The sequence below is a fragment of the Gadus morhua genome, chromosome 10, assembly GCF_902167405.1.
Source record: "Gadus morhua chromosome 10, gadMor3.0, whole genome shotgun sequence".
Lineage (NCBI taxonomy): Eukaryota > Metazoa > Chordata > Actinopteri > Gadiformes > Gadidae > Gadus > Gadus morhua.
The window spans coordinates 2,833,042-2,855,561 of record NC_044057.1 but is presented as its reverse complement, the minus strand read 5'-3'; the positions used below and the strand labels follow the sequence as shown (position 1 = coordinate 2,855,561).

Genomic DNA, 22,520 nt, shown 5'->3' with positions numbered 1-22,520 from the left:
TGTGAAATGAGCAGCATTCCAGCATATACTGTTCCTGCTGTAATGTCTGGTTATCTGTGGCGCTTTATGGGCAGAGGGAGGCAAGACAGTTATTACCATGTCTTATCTTACCTGGCCCTGCCCGCAGGTACCTGAATACTACGTATCATTACAGAAGGGCTGCTTTCGAAGTCCTTTCTCTGGGCTAAAAGTCACAGTGGCATTGTTCCAAATTATAACTAATGACACAACTTGTACTGCAACACAATAATGTATTTATGTGGCCAAAATACGGTATACTACTGATTTATATTGAGCTTTCATTACTATTCATAAGTCATTTAGGAGATGCTTCTATCCAATGCCACTTACGATCAATAGCGACAAGTTCATAAAGGAGCAGGCTAGAGAGACAAACACTGGGGATCGGGGCAGATTATATTTTGGGTATAGTGTTATGGATATTATAGTAGGCGGGCTGCTTAGAGGGTACCTCGAGACGGGATCCACTGTTACCATGGTGCCATCAAAACACCGTGGCGACCCCTGCGTCTGAGTGAGCGATGTTGGCAATCCTCTAACAGCAAAAGCCTTAGAGGGCTGCCTTATCTGGCCTGTAATGGGATTCTCCCTCCCTCCCTCCCTCCCTCTCTCCCTCCCTCCCTCTCCCTCTCTGCGGGGGGCCCCGGGACCCCGATGTGTCTGTAATTAACATGCACCTGAGGAGATCCACTGGCTGCTGAGCCAGAAGAGCACGTCGGCCCCGGGGCCCGAGACTCAACACCGGGGACCAGAGATGAGACCGAAGGCGTCGAGACACAGTGAGACGGAACGGCAGAGGAAGAAAGGGGAATGACGGGAAGAGATGGAGCGATAGAGAAATTAACAATTCTGTTTTCAGAGGGTTGAAAGTGAAATTCATGTTCAGTGTTTTCAAGTAAGCGCAATTAGAAACGTGCTAGCACCAGGCTCGCACCAGGCTCGCACCAGGCTCGCACCAGGCTCGCACCAGGCTCGCACCAGGCTCGCACCAGGCTCGCACCAGGCTAGCACCAGGCTAGCACCATGCTTTTATATAGCTACAACAAATGAGTTTGCTGATTTGGCTCAGAAGTGGAAGGACATTTATCATCTGATCCTAGAACCGTCAACTGCACAGCGAGACTTTAACTAGGGATCGAGTTACGACATATAGGAGAGAGACAGAGACACAGACACAGACACAGAGACAGAGACAGAGACAGAGACAGAGACAGAGACAGAGACAGCGCTGAGAGAGCCGATATTGAGGTGGTACGATGATAAACGCTGGCGCACTAACACGCTGTTCGGTCGACTGTTCTCTTCCCTCTACGCATCCTCTTCACGTTTCCCCAACAATCTATCATGGCGACCAATCATCCATCAAGCTCCCTCCCTTCCCTCTCTCATTTTAAAGTACTTTCTATCCAGCTCTGCGTTTTATTCACCTCTCTATCCAAATTATTCCTCCTCCTGTTTCTTTTCACCTTCATCATCATAGTTATCATCATCACCATAAAAGTAGCTTCCTTCATTTTCTAGAGCTATAAAAGATAGATAATGAAGGCATTTTGTCTTGATTGAAAGACATTTAGGCTTCACAAGGGGATACAAAAAAAATGCATGATACACAACTCAGATATTGTGGCTTTGTAGGCACATTTCCCCCACTGCACTGGAGGAATCTAACAATTTTGGCTGAGTTTTAGTGATTTAATAATTAAAAAGTGCATTTTTCATTTTTCAAAGAATACTCCGGGTGATTGAACGTTTGATTGTTCTAATTGTTGTGTGAATAGCCGTGTGGCCGGTGCCCCAAAGACCCCTTTCCCCACTATTGTCGCATTTGTCAGAATATCACAGCAGCATGCTCATTACAAATATATTTTGGACCATGGCTTTAACGGCAAACCAAACAAATATGGAGACATCACAAGAGAAAATAATGCTTCCCAAGATGAAGATTTAAATGTCAGAATAAATGCTTGGGAATCTTGAGGCAAATGAGAAAAGGCACGGTTGTCTTAGAAACCAGCAATTTGCAATAAAAGTCTCATTAGTTATTACATTTGTTAAATTAAAAAATAAACATCATTGAAATAGAGCACTTCCCTCTTTAGGGCAAAAACTACCGCTGCAATTTTTCTTATACTGCTATTGCTATTGTCGTTTCACCGGAGGGGATAATGAAGTCATACCAAAACAAAGGATGGTGGCTACCTGTAGTGTCACTCTTTTTTCATTCGGGAAATTATTTCTCCAGGTTTGGCTAGGTGTCGGGATTGTTGGGTGGGGGTTAGTCAGGTTTTAAGGGTGTGAGGATGGTCCATGCCTGGGAGCACTGCATGGGGTGGGAGCAGGAGGATTTGATGTACGGTCGACTCTTTACTTACTTGGAGGCTCAATGCTGATTTAACATTAACTCAAGGTTGAAGTACACTTCACATTAAGGACCGGTTCTCTGAAAACTTTAGAGATTTTCTCTGATATAGGTAACAATTAAAAATCGTGAAAAAAGTTCCCATACCTCCAATAGTGGACCAGTAGACAGCAGAAATGATGGAGGGCTTTAGGGTGTTGCTCCACCTTCTATGGATCATCTGCATTCGGTTTGCTGCATAGGAGGCAGGACTTGAACAGGAGCACCAGTCTATAACCAATAAAAATAAAAATAAATTATCCTCATTAACTTGGTTATGAAATAGAATTTTCTTCTAGGACCACACTTAATATGAACCTGATGTGAAGATCCTAAGAGAACACAGAGGCTCTTCCTAAAGTGAAGGACAACACCTTCCTTCTCATTGACTTGTGTGACATGACATGAAGGCCATGCCACTAGTTACTGGCGAAGACAATATATCCATTAATTTACTTATCCTTCCCTTCTGTTATTGTGGTGCGTGCCATACTACAATACAACTTCCCTTTAAGCTCATAACCTTACCCCGTGCAGGTAAATAGCAACAAGTAAACACACAAATGGAACTGTTAATTTGAGTTTGGTTCATTACTTTGATACTTATCATGGACCTTCTTCACTCATGCCAGGTTGCAACCAGAGTGCTTGTTAAGGCTGCTTTAAATAGAGGTCACAGCAGGTGCTGATGGTGGGAGATACCATCTGAAATTAGCTCATGGGGGACATATGTATGTATATGAGCGTGTGTGTAAGTTTATGCGTTTATGTAGGATATATATGTTGGACTTGGTAGATGCTGTGAGAGTAATTATGTTGTGTATTGAAGGAAGGTTATCCAAAGTGTAATTTGGGTTAAACATGTGTTAATTGAATAACTGGTTAAGGGTTTGGCTAAGGGGAGGGGCTAGGCCTTTACAAGCCCGCCAACCACCGTTTACGGGGGGGGGGGGGGGGGCAGTCAGTCTTGAAGGCAGTCAGTGTGTGTGACTGTAGGGCATTGATCACTGAGAAACTTTTTGAATTATCCTTTTGATATTTTTTTTACTTTCTTTTGGACGTCCAGATTTTGTATCTTGTCACGCTTTTTTGGAAATAAAAGCACCTCAATTATTTTTGCAACTTAAGCCATCTCGTAATCCTTTCTATTTTTAAGTCAATGAACCCGACTCTTTGTAAAAACTAGCATGGCAGCGCATGGCTTTGCCGCCACCATGAGCCACCTAGGGGCCATCAGAGGAACCACATGCCGGTATCGTTCGCATCAGCCCCTCAGCAGACTGTCGAAAGCTCCCGCTTGCCTCAAACACAGAAAGACAGACCGAAAACACAAACAACATCACGATGACCATCAGCGATTGCTTAAGATAAGACACATAAGCAAAGGAGACAAGGAGGACGACTGCATAGGAGCGGGGTGAATAAGTAAATCAGCAGCGATCTGGAGGCAGGGACACTTGTGAAGGAGGTGGTGGTGGTAGGCTGGGGGTAGGGTGGCTACGTGTGGACCATGCTAATGGCGGGGCATTCATCACCATTAGGGCAGTGATGCACGATCGCACCAGTGTCTCTCCCAATGGAGAAGAGGCTCACCTCGACGGCCTTCAGCACCCAACACAGTGGGAAGAGAGGAACAGGGAGGGGGGTTAGAGACACTTTCTATTCTAGGGCCGATATCCCACTGATACTTAGGTAATCAATCGCACACGCCGGGAATGAGCGGATGTGTTTGCAAGTGATAACCTTAGGAACAGCGGGCTTGATGAGGAAAGGCACCGAAAAAATGGGCAAAGTGAGACTAGGGAGAGCAGTCAGTAATTATTATGCTATTAACACACACACACACACACACACACACACACACACACACACACACACACACACACACACACACACACACACACACACACACACACACACACACACACACACACACACACACACACACACTACTTTAAAGTCTGCATGCAAAAAGGGTGAAGCAAGAGTGCCCAAGGTAATGTGTAATTATTGATGCGTGGAATGTAGATAAGACCCATTGGCCAATTTACCCACTCTCAACTGGTATGGAGCTATCCATTAATATGCAGTATGTGTGTGTGTCTGTAAGGGTGTGCATGACTGTGTGTATGTGTGCGTGCTTGTTTGTCTGTAGGTGTATGCAGTCATGAAGGCATGTTTGTGTGCATGTGTGAATGCTTGTGTGTGGGTTTCTGAGAGTATGTGTTTGTGTGTGTGAATTCGTGAATGCTTTCATGTATGTGTGTGTTTGTGTGGGGCCGATTGTGCATGGTTATGTGTGTGTGTCTGTGTGTCTGTGTGTGTGTGTGTGTGTGTGTGTGTGTGTGCCTGTGTGTGTGTGTATGAGATAAGTTAACACCTCAAATTGAATGAGTTTAGGGTTCAGTCTCGCTCAAGGTGTCTCTGTTCTCTGCAAGGCAAGAGACCTCCTGCAGCCATAACTATTAAACACAGAGACACTGAGAAACAACACAAACAACCTGATCCTGCCACGAGCTGCCAGCCCCCTGGGCACCGGGTAGTTGAATGGTAAGACTAACTCAGGTAAAGGAGGAAATGAGAAACTGTAAAAGTGGTGCTAAAATGTGCACCTGTGTTAACATATTGCTGGAATAAAACTATGAATGTACACCTCCCAGCGATGGCAACTAAACACAATGGTTGTGCGGTATTAAATCTGCTGGCATGGCCAAAAGGTGAAATGTAATGTACAATGAGTAGTTAAGGACACAAGCTTACTGGCCATAGAAGGATGTAGGCAGACGTGACTTCCTGTGATGTCCTGCCCTCACGCTCCTTCATAGGTCAACACACAGCGGGAGAATACGTTATCCCAGGTGAAAAGAAATTATACTTCAACTACACTTTTGAATGGAATGTACCAAGTACACTTTTAGTATGAAACAGTATTTTGTACTAATTTTGTGGCATTCAAGTATACCAAAATGCACTAAGGTATACATTAAGTACCAAGTGTAAATAGTATGCTAAAATGGCACAACTTTTGACAACCTCCAAGTGTACTGAAGTACACCAGTGAAATGTATGATTTCTAGCAATCAAAACACACTTGAAGTACAATTGCATTATATCACCAGTGTGTCTGAAATATACTTAAAAAAAGCATTACAGTTCAATTGATAGTATTATAGAAGTCTATTTTGAACACACTTATATCATGCCCTTGTCATAATTCAAATTCAATTCAAATACAATTTCTGACGATATTTTGTACTTTTAAAGTACAAAATATTATGTTAATAAAAATTTATTTAATATGTATTTATAGTAAATTGTTGCATTAAAGGCATTTACTTTAAGAAAGAAATACTTGAAATATGACGAGGTATGATAATAGTGTCTTCATAATACACTTAATATTTTTTCACCTGGGATAACGACCTCCCGCTGTGTGTTGACCTAGCGTAAAAAATAACTAGCGGCATAAAAAGTGCGCTACACGAGTGCTATCGATAAATGAAAACACTTGAGCTTTTCGCTTTTTCGAAATTCTGCACTATTCTGTCCTAGAAAATTGACTTTAAGAACTTGCCACGAACGGGAAACAAAGTAATAAACTGGGAGACAGTGTCAGATTAAAAAATGTTTACAAGGTGTTCAGTTTTCAAACAGACTCACAGGCCTTTGAAACTTTATTTTTCAGGTTTGAAATATGACAGGATTCCCATACCTATTGCACAAACTTCCTGCCACTTTGCTAACCCCAGGAGGACAGTGACGTGCTTTGTGATTTGCTCACAGAGGCTACCAAAACACAACACAGGGGTTGGACAATCTTCCATTTATCCTCAATTTATAACCAAATTTAGCCGTGATGAATGCTTATGACAGCCCCCACATTCAGAGGATACTCACTTGCACTCAATTGCTATACGCTAACTCTGCGTGGGGGTAATATAAGAATGCACAGCCACATAAGTAGCACACGAGACAGAGGGAAGGCCAGCAGTTATTTTCAGTCCAAGTCCCTAAAATTGTCCATGCAGTCCGTCCAGAGTATGGCTTTGTGTTCATACTCATTTACATTCCTCCCCCTCCATCACATTTCATATACCTACCATATATCTCCCTGACTATCACAAATCATGAATTTAATTTGGTGAAATAGGGTGGCCTCAAAGAAGGATTTGAGGAGCCCACGAAGGAGTTCAAAATAAGAAATTAAATGTGAATTGTAGATTTTCAAATATTGCAGTCCATCTTCTCAACTTTTTTTAGGGTAATATGGCTCAGTGGCATGATATTTGGATTGTTTCTGCGCATAATTACACCTGTCACATCCTGAAATAAGAAAGACGTGTCCTTAAGAATAGGTTTCACAGGTAAATGGAAGTTGAAGCAATTCAAGTTGTAATATAAAATTCATATTAAATGTTATGTTCAGTTCACAAAACATAAAACATCCCGAGGTTGGCTGGAGATGATTGATTGACACTTATTTCAACAGTGGACTTCTAAGTAAACAAATACTTATCAAGTCATATTTCACAATCACTTTAAAGCAACTCGAAAAACAAAGGCTTTACTACGTTTCTTTCAGGCAATTATCTTCAGGTAAACAGGAAAGGTTGCCATGAGGGAGTGGTACACGTCTATCAAGCCGATCATTTTCTAATGCCTTGACCTCATGTGTTTAGGTCACCAGAGGAGAGCCATGATATAAGGAATTTTTTGTGCTTTGCCCTCCCTGATGTGAGTTAAAACATTATCCATGCAAAACCTTTTCAACATTGCAAGTTAGTACCAAATAATGTCAGTTAATAAACAGTACGTGGTATATAGGTTCCAGATCTTTGAATTCCAATATGTCTATATGGATATACTGTGCGCGCGTGTGCGTGTGCACACACACATATATATATATGAGGATGTAAGTTAAACTTGTTAATATCCTGTGCAAAAAGGAGTGATTAGTGAAGTGAATGCTGATACAAGTTTAGCCAAATAACAAAGAATATAAATAAGTATTGGCAATCATGAAGTTTATTAAGGTCAATATGAGAAATATCCCTAAACACAGTAACAAAGAATGTGACGTAGAAGTGCATTAATGATCTGAGAGTCTGAGAGAATGACACGGCTAGTTGACAATGCTAGCAGTCAGTCAGCCACTGTTAGTCAGTCAGCCGCTGCTAGCAGACTGTTTTACTGCTTGTAGACAGCCAAATTAACCCTACTATAATCAGCCCCCCTCTTTTCTCCAAGCCCTACCATTCTCTTTGTTCTCTTCCCATTGAGCAGCGTTTTCAACCTGCACTCCTGCGGTACTTCACGTCCTACATGTGATTATGAGAAAGGAGATACTTTATAAATATTGTTCAGTCAATAAAATAATCTGGCTGGTTATTATTTCAAATAAGCGTCGCTTTGTGCAGTCTACTGATATTAATTTGTCTTTGCTAAATGAACACACTGGGAGCATAGGTAGCGTCCTTTAGGAGACAGCACCGTCTTTAAGGACTTGTAAGACCTGAGCCCTTTAGAGGTACACCTGATGTCCTGGGGATCCACTGTCCTAAAGGACGTGTCAGACCGTTTAGGGACTGATTGATTGATTGATCGATTTTATTTGAACATTTTGATATAAAATATGAACAGTGCTCGGTGTCATACATTAAAATACATAAATAGTCAGGGATGACACAATAAAACCCAAAAGCTTATTTCCATTGTGGCCCCTGACCACTGTCTTAGAGAACCTTTCAGACCCTTTAGTGATCCACCTGAGGTTTTTGGGACCACTGTCTTAGAGGTCATTTCAGACCTTTTAGTGGTCCACCTGAGGTCATTGGGATCCACTGTCTTAGAGGTTCTGTCCGACATGAACGATTTGATAATAGTCACGTCTGGATCATGCTACATCAACAGCCGTCCCACCATCAGTATATTTATTGCTGATTCTACATCATGTGTGCAAACAAAGACCATTCTAAATACACTTTTGCATCAGCAGGCACAAACAACAGTCAAAATAGCATACACCGCAAACCTGTCCACACAACCGCAAGTGTGCAAAGTACACTTAGGATACTGGAAGGGCGGCACAGCGGCCATGCTGGTATATCATTACTGTCCAATGAGGTATGCTTAGCTTTTGAAAGATTCAATTGGTGGGAGTTTCCCTTGCAGTGCCGAGTCTGGGTGCAGAAGACTGACGGACAAGCGATCTGGACCGGGCCTACTCTCATGGTGTGGAAGACACCATCCAGATCCCCACAATATTTAAATCGATATGTGCAAATGTACACCAGGTAGTAATCGCTTCTCTATTTCAGCTAAATTTCAGAAAATCATTTTTGAATGTTATCAACTTGATAGAATCGAACGGCATTCCCAATGCTCCACATGCTCTCGAAAAATGGCTACACGTACTAAACTCAAAACATGAAGTGTACTTATTTCCAAAATCCATATGTGGATCATATCTCTGGAGATCACTGGAACAAATGAGAGAAACCTTGATTGGACATATTCAATTACATTTTGGGGAAGATACCTGTGGAAAGCTGAACGGAGTAATGAAAAAAGAGACAGTAATTAAGTTGGATGGGCTCTGGGTATTGCTAATGCAGGAATAATTCCACTGAACATAATGGGGTGGCTGAGGTGGAAGGAGGCTGAAAAGGTCATAAATGACAGCTTTGTAGGACCATGTTTTAATTAAAACATATAACAAATGAATGAATGGCGAAGCATGTGGCCAAAGAAATGCCCTTAGGGTTGCTAGAGTGGCTGCATTAGTTGGGAGCTGGTACAGCCGGCATTGATCGTAAAGCAAATATTTTAATTTAAACGTTTCCATATTTTGAGGTTAAGGTGAGGTTTGAGGGATAAGGGCGGTTAATCTACAGGGGAGCAACACAGAACACAAGAGAGAATATGTAAAAGGTTCAAAGGAAATTGCTCAGCTATTGTAACAGTGACTTACTAAAGGCATCCGAATAGTATAGAGACAAAGTATTTGTTGGTGTGGACCTTTGGATGAATACATTTACTTAAATTAAAGTATAGAAAACCTTACGTGGATCCAGCCCGCATCGTGCATATGCCACACTTGCTTACAACTAAGTCTTGAAAAAAACAGACCTGCATAGAGCTCGTAAGTCACCCCCCCTCTGCTAGACCCCCATCTGACATCTATGCTAGGAACATTGTTTTTCCAATTTCAACGCAAAGTAATTTATTATTTTCTCGTCCCCGTCATTAATTGCCTTGGATTACACATGTTTTGCGTGGGTCTAACTAATAATATTTCAAGAGTTTGACAGTTTATTGTATGATTCTTCGGCTAATGGCTGTGGAAAAGACGTTAACAAGAAAGACTACATGTCGCCTATGTGATGTCACCTAATAACACTTTACCTCAACTTCTCAACTCACAGTGCTGATGCTGCTTCTTCTGCCACGATCTATGGAGCCATCGATGGCAATTATCAGATCAAGATGCCTGCGTGTTTTGTATCTGAATGTCACCATTCCAAGAAGATGGTGGCTGTTCTGTCTTTAGACACAGCCATGTTACGAGGGGGATCCGTGTGCGAGTGTTGACGTACATCATACATTTTAAGCAGCGAAGAGTTGTTGTTCACAAAACTCTCACACAAAACCTAACTAACAAACTTTGCCCGCTAAATTATAGCATTCTTTGCATGAAAAATTATATTAGTAATTCAGAGACAACATATGTTGACATTAATTGCCTGGATCTTTGTGCCTTTCCACTTCGCATACCCTTTACTCTCTTATCCTGTTACACCAATAGCAAGACAAATAACAATATTCATAGGAAGTGATCTAATACATGCCCCTGCATCGCTGTCAATTCAACCTAGAGGAGAAAATCATGCAAAATACGTAGGCTACCGTGGCAACCGTGTGAAGGCTGCAGAACAAACGCCCAATATAAAGAAAATCAAATCCTATCCAAATGTCCAACGTGTTTCTAAAAGTTGCAAAGACACACAAAGACACTTTTGATTTGACCTGTATTACACTGAAAATATTAGGGGTGTAACGATTCATGCGATGCATCGTTACAGTCCTACCGATTCAACTAAATCGATCTGCTAAAATAAATAAATAGAATGAATCGCTTTGGCTTCACCAATAATCGATATAAATGCTTTAAATCGTATGAATCGATTATGATTAATGTTTTAAGACTTAGTTTACACGTTTATTTTGTGAAGTGCAGCTCGGTAATCCGTAACTCTGTCATCAGCTAGTCAGCTTGCAAGGAAGTCCCACGAGAGTTTTTTTTCTCGAATAAAAAAGGATAATAAATAGGAAATATCGACAGTATGGGGAGGGGAATCGGCAGAGACCTCACAATTTGATATTACACACAATGTTGTGTACTAATATGGTATGTTTCGCAATTCTACAAAACATTTTGTAGATGCAATTTTCTTCTCATTGTGTGTTTGTGTGCAACATTCAGTTTATCATTGGGCTTCGGCTTCTACACGTCCACCATTGTTTTAAATTAATGTGGCTGACAGAACAGAGTAGATGAAAATTTAATGGATGATTATTTTTGTCATCATAATGAATTATTGAGGAAACAAAGAACTGCGATTCTAACAAGAATCGCTTTAGTCCCCCCCCATCCCGGCATGTGCCCCCGTTATCCACTAGTATCTTCACCTTGTCTGTGTGCCCTGCATCGGAGCATTCGTCTGTGCAAGTGTACAGCCAGGCCCATCTCTCTAGAGTGCCAAGTGGAGTCAATAGGAAGAAGACGTTCCTGACCTTTCTACCACATGACAAAGACCCTCAGAGTGGAACCTGGATCTCGACTAAAGCATAGACACTCGGCACTGAGACCGCGTCGACAGACCATTGTGCCTTTACACCTCGCTTATCCTTTCGTCTTTCTTACCCTGTCAAACCAATAGCAAGACAAATATCAATATTCATAGGGAAAAAAATCTAATGCACATGCATACTCCTGCAACGCTGTCAATGCAACCAAGGGGAGAAGTCAAGATCATATCTAAGATACGTTAATGTGTTCAATAGCATAGGCTATAGAAGCTATAAAGCCGGTTTACCTCTGGTTGATACTGCCTCAGTGTGTTCACTTTTATAAGGGTCAACATTTCAACAGTTGAATGTGCGTGAGTAAATCTTACAAACAGTCACATGTGGACTTCAGCTCTGAATGCTCCCAGCCCACGCTGACTCACCGACACACTGTGTGGAAGCTGACATTTAAGGTGCACCTTTGCGGCAGGCTTTACTCTGCATCTCAAGTGGCCAGCATAAAGGATAAAGAGCTAATGGATAAAAGCTTGGGCGTCGGGAGTGATAGACCCATTCAAGTGCCAGCTTGCATATCGACACATTGATTCACAACCACGCGCTCCTGAGGTGGGAGGCAGCGTGATGAAAAGAGGGGGGGGGGGGGGGGGGGGGGGGGGGGGGGGGGGAGTGGGGGAGTGGGGGGAGGGATACAATGCGGTCCCCGGGTTCACCCTGGGGTGTTGCCGGGCACTCCGGGGCTGCTGCTAAGTAGGGGCCACAAAGGCTCTCGTGTTAACCAAGGAGCTCGATAAGTGGCTTAGTTAATGAGGGCCGTCTGTAGTCAACTCTGAGATCAATCAAATGACTAGGCTCTGCTCTTTCTGAGGAAACGCGTGAAGCCAAACTGCACAGATGTCTGGGTCAGATGTCTGCAGCCTGCATGTACGAGTTCATATGGGATATACTGTATATGTCAACCTTTTCTGCATGACCCTCATATCCCCTGTGCAAATGTTGTGTGCTCACACACACACACACACACATAAACTCTCTCGCACAAAAACACACTCGACATGTATATCACTCTATGGACAAAACCTGGATGTCCACCTGTGTTTACATGTACCAGTAACAGCCAGAGATAGACCCTGACACCTGCCACCTTTTGTGTCGGCCACTTCAGCCCACGCCTCTTCTCCAGAGCTGTGGTAGAGTTGCCGGCAGAGTGCATCTGTGTCTCAAACTCAAGGGGCGGGTGACCGCCAACAAGCTTCCACATGGCCCTCTCATCGCCTCTACCTGGGAGCGTCAGTGGGCGGCAGAGTCCTCAGCTTCCCTTAATGCTGGATCAGTACCCATTGTAAATCACCATGGGTAGGATCAAATACTCAGGGTAACAATGTATTGTTAACATTGGAGATGGATTCGACTGCAAGTCAAACGTATGCAGATGACACATTACCCATACATTACCGCTCTCTGGATCCCGAAGGCGGAGCTATAATCGGTCAGTCAACCCCACGGATAAATTAAGTAATTGCACAACTCTATTGATAACTATGATAAATAACTAACAACTAATTTCTGTTTAAAACTACCTCTAATTACACCATATGCTGTAGCGTACACTACCGATCGACAAGAGGCAGTATAGCTTATGTCATCCTTATTACATCCAATGACCTGATCAAATGATTAGTTAGGTACTTATAGTATATAGCTCAAACATGAATGTCATGTTAGTAGTAAAGGAATAGCTTGAATCCAGCTAGCCTCTTTGCCTGTACACCCTTCCCCCCCCCCCCCCCCAAAAAAAACAACAACAAAAACAACAACAACATTCAATCACCAATGCTGCACAATAGAGCTCTGTCAACCAAATGTGCAAAATTTGTCAAAAAATCTTTTTTTCTAAATGCAATCTAAAACAGCAATCTTAAACCCATTAACTTTCAAAATTAGACGGAAAGCTTTGGCAAAGCTTTGGTTTGTTAGAAAAAAATACGCTGCAAAAGTGATTTGAATTGAAGGGAAAGATAAAGAGAGAGTAGAGTTGGTGATAAGGTCCTCATTTGAATTAGACTGAATCTAAGATGTGGCGGATGCTTTGTCAGGCTGTTCACTGTGCTGTTGCTCCAGTTAAATGTGGGCCAGCTACCAGTAGATAGACTTGTGTATGGTATCATGATGTCCCAATGTTTATAACTTCCTGACAGTCATAGTAGAGTCTTTTTTGGAAGGATACTCCCTGTAGTGTGATCTATGCATGGAGGGACAATGTATACCATTCCACGCCCATCATGTCATTTATTTTTCACTTGCTAGGGATTGGATCAAACAGTACATGATCCACTTTTATATTTTGTTATGCTTGTCTTCTATGAATCTTCCCCACTAAACCACACAGCCTCACACACACACACTTGCTTATCTACATTTCACTATCACCAGCCCCCGTCAGAATATTTTATCGCTCAGCGATTTCGAGACACGATCTCGTTTATCACTCTGCACCGGGTGGGTGTAGGTGATGGTTTTGGGTTGAACAGACACATTTGGGTAACAAATGCCAAGGAAACGGAAGCAGGCACTCCTCTGGTGTTGGTAGCAATTTACACGACACCACACAGAAAACGGGTTGCAGTCGTTTGAGAGCCGAAAACACATCTTCCTGTGTGATGTTTGAGCGATTATTTTGGGTAACCCTTCCTTTTACAGTCCCTAATTACTAGGTATTTACCCGGTAAATATATGGTAAATCATAATATATTTTTGGGTAATTATCACTGCTAATAAGGTAAATACAGAGGAACTTCAGCTGAAGTATTAAGAAAAAACTCCACTATTACCAATCAACTCAACTAAATACCGTGTAGTTGTAACTGTTTTAGGATAGTAATAACTTTGATATAATTATGTACTTCCTAGGAAAGTAGGCAACCAATTCTTAGAAACACCTCTTCTATTACCCATCAATTCAAGTTACAGTTGTAGCTATCAAAGGTTTATGTTGGTAACAGCCAAAGTTTAATTATGTACTATCGAGAAATGAACATGATAAATTTGTTTTTCTTACATAGTTATTGTTCATAACTGCACCTATTTATAAAGGGTTTATTTAATTTACCTTAGAAACTATGGAATATTTTTCATTAAAGTTGAAAAATTACAGCAATACTTAACACCACACTTGTCACATCTGTGTGATTGCACACAGAAAACAGGTTGCAGTCGGTTGAAAGCGGAAAACACATCTTCCTGTGTGATGTTTGAGCGACTTTTCTGTGTGACTATGAAACTTGGACCACAATCTTGGTCCAAGTTGATGATCAAGATTGTGGGTTTGCCGGTCAAATTTCAGAGGTTGGTGCATGTGTTTGTGCAGTGAGTTAAATATATTAAATTGAACACACACTGACCCAACCCAGCCCGGTTGGGCCTGTTTGTTGGTCAAGGGATAACATTTGTGTGCATGAAGGTATGTATCTATTGTGGTCTCATCTGCAATAGAACTTTGGGAACACAGTTATGTCTACGATACTTTGTTTGTTACACATAGCTTACCTCAAGGCCTGTATATTCTGCTGCAGGAGGCCAACAGTTGGATACTTTCGAAACCTAGCTTTCTTTGGCTGGTTTCTCCAAATGTCCTACCCTAGCTTTAGTTCAATCTGTGTGTGTGTGTGTGTGTGTGTGTGTGTGTGTGTGTGTGTGTGTGTTTTCAGGTTCACATGTGTGCTTTTCTGCATGTGTGGCTTAATTGATGCATGCGTGTCCTTGTGTAAACGTCGGTAAAAACAATTTTTACCCATCAAGGTGGGACGGATGAATGGTGCTCATACAGCTGCAGATAAGGGAACAATATCCTCAACAATAGACAACACTGCTCAGGGAGCACATCAAAGTAATGAAGAGACATTTATTTCAAACACATTTCAGAAGATGAATGAAAAAAAATAAATATGCAACCTGATTGAAATCTAGACAATTGTTAGCCAACAAAACATGGGAATCAAAAAGGTCAGAGAGGTAGTGCATTAGTAAAAACATCAATGATGTTTGGCGTTCGCAACCCCCACCCCTCCATACACACACCTCGTTTTGATGCCAGCCTGTTTGCATTTCAAGCTTTCAGCTCGGAGATCAGGACACACGCAGAGCGAGGTCCGCCTTTGTTTACCTATCACCTCTTTTCCCCCGTCTCCCCTTTGCGCTGATGCTACACGATTCCCTGGGTGCCCTCTGTATTTACCACCTCTCCTTTTGGTCATACTGATGAAACCCTTTACTCCGTGACAGCCTGGCTCCACGAAGCTGCCCAGTAGCTGCAGTGTTGCATTATCGATATTTGGTTTTCTAATGTAAACGATTTTGACCCAAAGGAGAAGAAGACATCAGCCGAGTCCATATTTATGATACAAAATAAAGAAATATACTAGCACTCTTAACATACTTCTCTGGTAAGGAAATGTTATTTGCCATTTGTTCCCTATTCTAGCATTTGGCGTAGAAGGCACATCAAACACGGATATCTGCTGCAACGGATACATTGCTTTGATTTCTAACTCATTCTTTCTCACAGGAGATGGTGAATACATTCTGCAGTATGGGGAATCACAAGACATGAGTGAATGCACTGTTGAAATTGGAATATTTCAACAAATTTCATCATGGACAACAAGTTTTCAGAAGCTAGAAGAAAGGTTTTTTTGGCAGCCAGACGAGTGACAGCAGCAGGGGTTCTGTGTGTGTGTGTGTGCGTGTGCGTAAAGGCGCCTGCTGCATGTTCCGTCATTAGAAGACACAATGGAACGCAGGACACATGTTGTCAGAGAGGGGGATCTCAACCTGATGGCAGTCCCAGCGCGGATACACAGGAGATGATTGCTTGACACTGATGCTGCACTAAACTCTCGCTGTCCAGTAATAGGTGTGTTCGAGTGCAGGCCGCACTCACCTACACGGGAACACGCACGCACACGCACAGAGGTATTTGGGATCTTCATGACATTCTAACAGCCTTGTTTATATTAACGAATATTGTCTTCATATTGTGTTGCAAGATGACAAAATGTACCCAAAACCGATCAAAACGCTCGATACATGTTGAATAATATCGTAATTTTAATACAACATCCAGGCTGAGAGGATCCGGACATTACAGAGCTGGTTCATCTGGTGCGAGAGTCTTACATGAGGACGATAGAAGCTGGGCCAAATTTGGTAAGTGATTTCGTATTCGTATTCTCAACCTGTTGAGTAAGTGGATAACATCATGCAGTCACATGGTTCCAAGGGATAACGTAATGCAGTCTGATGGTTCCTTGGTTCTAAGGGATACCATCATGCAGTCTCAAGGCTCCATGCTTGGGCCTAAAAAAAAAAAAAGTTTGGTTCCTGTTGGTTGTCAGTTGAGGTCATGGGTAGGTCGGGAATTTATTTTATTTTTTTATTTTATTTTTTCCAGCGGCAGCAAATGATAGGTAGGTTGTTTTCATTTAAAAACGAGAAAATTCGCTCATCCTTGTACAGAATGAAGAGGTGCTGTACCAAAACGTAATTATATAGGTGCTGTACCAAAACGAAAATACATAAATATAATATAATAAACATATCATAAAATACATTTTTTTTTTATTTTTTTTATAAAACTCATAAAATAATTTGGGTCGCACATAAATTGACAGGGTCGGTCGGAAACCGGAACCAAACAAAAATTTTTTTTAGGCCTTGGTTCTAAGGGATAGCATCATGCCGTCTCATGGCTCCATGCTTGGTTGTAAGGGATATAGAGCAGTGTGTTTACGGAAGTAAAAATCCCATCAATTTTCATCATAGAGATTTGATTAAATGCTTTTTTGTCGTAACCATCCAAATGATACGTACCACTCGCCGTTATATTGTGAATCAATGGCATTTGATCCTGTAGAAGCCAAAAGCCAAATGTTTTTTGAAAAACACGTTTTATTCGCGATGTCATTGAAACCACTAGACCACCTATAAGTCCTGAAGTGTGACACAACGTCTTTGATTGGTGGAGCACGCCGTTACCAGCAAACGTTTACTGCACCCACGAAAGTGAATGACTGCTATCAGAGAATGTCTAATAGGAAGACAGGCTGCTGCTGCTGCTACTGAACACAATCGCTTACCACAGCAACCATGATTTATATTAATGGAAAGTTAGAGTTGTGGTTAGAGCTGGAGAGGAAATGAGCCGTACGTGTGGAAAAATATTTGGATGTAGAATATATGATAAAAATAAAAGTACAAATGTATGATATGGCACTAGCAGTGCTTTTTTGTGATTATGGTCATATCAAATCAAAGGAATATATGATGTTGAATGAACGCAAATTAAATACGAGACTGAATTCTCATGTATTGAATAAATTCGAAGGGATGTGCCATGTCGATGACGCCATACACTATATGACACACACACACACACACACACACACACACACCTTATAGTAACCATATGAATTTTATAATCATAATAAAGGTTATAAGATGTAAGAAACACACTAAACTATTGGGTTGGAACCATTGCGAAAAGGTCCGCAATGGTTCATCTGAGGAGGAGTTCCTCACTTGTTCACAAAAATAATGTACACAGAAACACAGCCTTGTACCTTTGACTTTCTTCCATTTTCCAATTATTTTTTTGCCCAGAATCAAACGTTTTCTGCTCACGACTACCACGACGAAAGATTGGCTTGGTTCAAGGCTTAAAACTCTTTACGAAAAGTGGATGGTGAAAATGAATGGGCGGTTGACTTCCGGAACCAGAGCTGTTAAAGAGCTGTGATGGAAGGCTAAAAGAAAAAAAAAATTGTCTTGTACAAACATAATTGTACTTGCCATAGTTAGTTCTGCCCTACCACTGGACGTATCATAAAAAAAAGCCCCTGGAGCAAAGAAAGTCTCTGCACTGAAACTGTTGTGCTTTAAAACACATTTTCCTCCCTGAATGCATCCATGTTTGGAACAGTTGATAACGGAGATTGGCCGGATCTTGCTTCCAAATCAGCCACAGGGTTTGTATCATGAAAAGGACCGGTTGTTCTTCTAAAGCTGCCGCAGACATTATTATCTTCGTCTTCACAGTATAAATGCCAAACCGTAATCTTTGTGAGCCTGCTGTGGTTTGGTTTTGCTAATACTACATGAATTAACTCGGAAAATGAGAGTGCAGTAACAGCGATACTGCATAAATAGACAGGGCTACTAACTAATTTGCAAACATGCATGATGCATGTAGACAAGCATGAATGAGACGCTGAAGGAGAAACAACAGAAAATTGTAGAAATAAAGTGGTGTAGGAAAGGTTAGACTGTATTTATAAACAGCTATAAAACTATTTGTCAAGCATCCATGCAGCGATACTCAATTACATGAAGGAGAGAGGCTAAACGGCAGGACTCTGAACACGCTGCTTTGATGACGACTGGCACCTGCAACCACTGGGTGGCAGAGTACTAGCCTAAGCCCACCCGTCCCTATGTTGCTGGTAATAAGTGGAATTAATGACATGGTTGAACCAAACATGACTAAGACTGCACTTTCTTAACCAGACATTAACCCGTAATGCAAACAAATGATATGATAAGGTAATGTCATCAGTGTCATCAGCATAAAGAAATGAACTGACCTACATCTTCATGGTGTAAACTGAAGATGAACGTTGGATGGGCATACAGCACAATCTTACAGTGAGAACATTCTCAGCTGTTCTTCCAGATTGGCAGGTCTGAGGTCAGCTCCCATGAGTGTTGTGAGAGACCAGTGATGCTTTCCAGCAGGACATTGTGGTCAGTGGCACTGGCAGTAGCAAGCCCATTTCCCACATATTGAACGTGAGTGAAAAGCTATGAGAGAAAAAACTCATATCTTAATAAAATAAAGGAGTCCAGCAGCCATTGGAGGTGTTTCCTTGAACTATGGGGTCCAGCAAGAGCCTCCGAAGAGCGATATTACTGACAGACACTTTGAAGGAAGACGGGACACGAACATGTTGTAGGAGTGACTCTTGATGAAGGGGCTCCGAATTGGGATGAATGACTTCTGGAAGACTGTGGGGACAGGGTCTACTGCACATCTATTTTGTGGTGCTCGTTCATTTTCACCTTGCCTAATATCAGTTAATAATTGAAAGTGGACAGAATAATGCAACATTGTTATTTTCAGAGCAGCTGAATATCATTAAGGTGAAATAAATATATCCTTTCTTTGATATGCTGGCATTTTTATATTTTTATACATACCTTGGGTATAATTGTGACTAGGGAATAGACCAGGGAATATGTGTGCTCTTACAGAACAGTATGTAGATATGATTTAAAGAGCTTAGAGCTAGGGCTGTCCCGATACCACTTTCATAACTGATACCAATACCACAGCTTTGGCTATCTGCCGAAACCCTTACCATACCCTTGTAATGCAAAGTGAGGTTGAAAATATGTTTTAATAAAGCCACATAGTTTAAAACGTACAGAAAATAATGTAAACATGCATGCCATTTAAATAAATAAGTGAGATACAAGTTCATTTTAATTGCATGGAATGTAGAATATTCTAATTTAGGTTAATGAAATGAACCCTTTATAATGGCTTGGAGCCATAAACAAAATCTCTTTGAGGAAAAGTCATTAGGAAAGTACCATCTTCAATTCTCTATAGTACTTCATTAAACCTAAAGTTCATGTAACTTGCAACTCGGATACCTACAATTTTAGCTTGACTGGCAATGTGTTCTCATAACTGGTTGCCTACTGTCCTAGGAGGTAAGCTACTATATCTGAGTTATTAGCGACCTAAAGTGGTCACAACTACACTACATTTAGTTTAGTTTATAGGTATTGGTGAAGGTTTTTCGTAGTATTTCAGCTGTAAATATTCTGTTTATTACTAACTCATTTGCCAGTGACAATTACCCAATTATATATGATAATTGATCATATATTAACCGGGAAAATACTTAATAAATAGAGTTGGTCACCAAAGCCTCTTCAAGTTCGACGGCTATTAAAGTGTTTTTCAATCAACACAAAAAAAACACCAACGCCATTGTGTGAAAAGTATACAGTTTAGCCATTTGCTAATAAAAGCTGTGGGGACATGAATTACACAAGCTATCGTTGCTTCGCGTACCCGAGCTTTTGGCAAATACTGCTCATGTTCTCCAAACAACATACTTACTTCCTACTTACCTGCACCCACGCCAGCAGCACATATAGAGAGGCACGGCATAACACAAGCACTCCCATCCTCCAAACTCACAGAATCAGAACAGATGCCCACGCACTGAAGCAATTTAAAAACGCATTCAGTGACAGACACTTAAAAAATAGGCATTGGGTCTTTGTTCTCCAGCATTAAGAAAAAAGCAAAAGGCAAAGTCGATGGCCTGGGGGAGCGATAGAGTGGCTCCAACAAAGGAGAGACTTCTGCTGAACACCACAGTCTTTATGAGCTCTCCCTGGAGATGGAGGGAAAGCAAGAAGGAAGGAAAAGAGAGGGACGGACAAAAAAGAGAGGACGATTTTCTGTCCTATTTTTCTTTGTCTGATAATGGTACTTTCTAAAGTCACATTATCTATGGAATATTAATTAGTGTAGTTCAGTTTTTGATTATTATTTATGCATGCCTAAATAATATATTCCCCTATTCCTGCGGTTCCACCTAGTAGTGATCTTGGATTTGTAGCAAACTTTGCTTCTCAAAGAACACAGCATTACTAATTGATTGGCAGTCTAGACTCTTCTCATGTGTATAATTTCAACTCCCCACCAACCCAACCCTTTCTTCAGAAACAGATAGAACACCCTTTGCTGACCCATACTGTCTCTGCATCTATTTGACTAATCTGCACACAAACCTTCCACTGGCCATTCTGATTGCTCCAGCTACTCTGACATGTTTTTTAATTCTTAATCTTATTTTTCTTTACTTCAAATGCAACTTTTACTTTGATTGTATTCTCACCATCATTTGTCAGCCAAGGTGGATAAAAACATCTGCCAGATAACTAAATGTAAATATAAAATGTAAGTGATGGCTGGAGATAGAGGAGGCCGGAGGTTGACCAAATAAACACAGCAACAAACACTAACCAAAATATGATTATATATGTCTGAATCTTCTTATCTAACGGATCATATTTGAATTGTGTTCTATGTTTTGGCATTGTTCTGCCATCTGGATGTATCTTAGTTGATCTGGAAGCATGCATCATAAAAGCCTTATCGTTCTGGGGTCCATTGGGGCTTGTGTGACTGTTACGCATCCAAAGAGGAGAGGGAGAATTGCAGAACCCAATGCAGCCAAAAGCGGTCTGTGGCTCATTAACACCACTCAGTTGTCACAGGAGCCGTTATAGGTGAAGGAAATACCCTTAGCAAAAAATTGCCAAAACACTCTTTGCGTGAAAAAGCCTGGTCTGGTTGTTTTACTTTTTCTCTTTTCCCAAGAGGCTACGTTGGGGTTAACCCATTGTCTCGCCAAACACAGTGCCATCGATTTCCTTTTGAGTGCACAATCATGCCAGTCCTGCACCCCATTGACAAAGATCTTCCCACATCCATCGTATCCATCCATTAAAATAAACAGCGCCTCAGGTCTCTAGTGCTTCACTCATACATAACTATAATTTGATGTGGGCCGACCTAATCTCTGACTAACCCCTGGAAGAAGAGAAGCCACTCTTCAATACCAGGTGTGTAGGAGTCATCCGAGGCGGGCACTGGCAATAGCCCTCCGTTAATTACAGAGCGGCAGACATCGTCTCTGTTCGCCTTGATCTGTGCTCACCTTTCCGTCAATCCCCCTTCCTCAGTCTCTAGATCTCCTTCTGTTCCCTCGCTCTTCTCTCATTAGACTGATGAGAGTAGGAAAGCAGAGGTTCCTTACTTGGAACGTAGGTGGGAAGTGCTGGAGGCAACAAAAAGCCAAGGATAAAACAAAACAACGCAAGAAGGAGAACGGAGGTGGAGTCGGGGTTGTGCCGTCTTCCAGGGCTCTCAGCGCTGCAGTGTAAAGGAGGCCATGCGGCTCTCCTATTGACGGAAGATCTTTCACCTTTTCCAATTACTCCATCAGGGTAACAGGGGCAGGGGGTGGGTGGGCACCAAATGAAGATATCTTGCCAAGCCGGCGAGTAAATATTGACTTCTCTCCCCGCTGCCAAGCATACCCAGCTTAATTAGATTTGAGCAGATTCAATTAAGTGTTTTGTGTTAATGTGTTTGGTTTCTCCCAAATCCAAGTTCTCCCCAACTGTCTGGCTGAAAGTCAATATGTCAGTGTTATGA

General features: G+C 41.6%; 1 long non-coding RNA gene across 1 annotated transcript in view; it reads right to left on the bottom strand.

Annotated features, from left to right (window-relative positions):
- Positions 1-22,520, bottom strand: part of LOC115552655 (uncharacterized) — a 56,847-nt gene that overhangs the window by 13,399 nt on the left and 20,928 nt on the right. Inside the window, exon 2 of the long non-coding RNA XR_003978353.1 lies at positions 2,528-2,650. This is a non-coding gene — a long non-coding RNA (uncharacterized LOC115552655). The remainder of the gene's footprint in view (positions 1-2,527; positions 2,651-22,520) is intronic.